Genomic DNA, 1063 nt, shown 5'->3' on the forward strand with positions numbered 1-1063 from the left:
TCATCTTCATCTTCATCTTCATCTTCATCTTCATCTTCATCTTCATCTTCATCTTCATCTTCATCTTCATCTTCACCCCTCCTCTCATCTTCATCTTCATCTTCATCTTCATCTTCATCTTCATCTTCATCTTCATCTTCATCTTCATCTTCATCTTCATCTTCATCATCTTCATCTTTCTTTCCACTGCAGCCCACTGCCATTGCCCTGGGGCTATAAGCAGACCCCGGGGAGTGAGACGGGTGATGGGTGACCCTCTGTGCGTGTGGCACCCACGGAAATGCAGCAGCTCTTTGCTTTCCAGCCTGCTCACAACTCCAGAATAACTTAAAAAACAGTGGGGAAAAAACCCTGGTTTTCTTCCTAAAGCCTTTCATGGTCCACGGCAGGCAGCAAGCCGGAGGTATAAATCCTGCACCGCTCGCACATCGCTTAGCACAGGCTCAGCCACGCACTCTGAAAAGTTATATGGCTGTCGGGATTTATAATGCCCCCACAGCACCAGCACTCCCCTTCCCCGGCCAGTCCCACTCCCCACAGTGCCACATGCTCCTCAATTTAATCCTTTCTTTAAAAAAAAAACCAAAAAACCAACCAGGAAAACGATGCTGGGGTAATGCAGGCTGCCCTCGCCCGTGGGTGGAAAAGCGGCATCTCATCGACCTGGGAACGATGGATCCCACACACCCTCCGCTTTGTGTTGCTGTGGGTTTCCGGCCCTGCAGTGGTGTTTTCTGCAATTCCAGCTAGGAAAAAAAAAACCCAAACCCAGCGATTTCCCTCTTCCTGCCCGTCTCCGCGTGGCCGGGGCATAGGGCAGGGCCCTGGGAGGGTGCAAGCGTCCGCGCCGGCGGCTGCGGGTCCTTTACCTGAGTTCTTGCGGGAGTTGGTTGTTTTATGGCATTGACGGGCAGAACGGAATCACGGGGAGTAATTTCAGTGAAATTGCTTTTATCGAGGAACGTGTCACCTGAAAGGGACAATCGCGGGCACGTTTCAGTGTAGAGGTGTGGAGTGTAAAGCACTTCCCTCCCACCCCCCCTCCCAGGAGAAGGGAATGAAT

This window comes from Charadrius vociferus, unplaced genomic scaffold, assembly GCF_000708025.1.
Source record: "Charadrius vociferus isolate BGI_N301 unplaced genomic scaffold, ASM70802v2 scaffold41, whole genome shotgun sequence".
Classification (NCBI taxonomy): Eukaryota; Metazoa; Chordata; class Aves; order Charadriiformes; family Charadriidae; genus Charadrius; species Charadrius vociferus.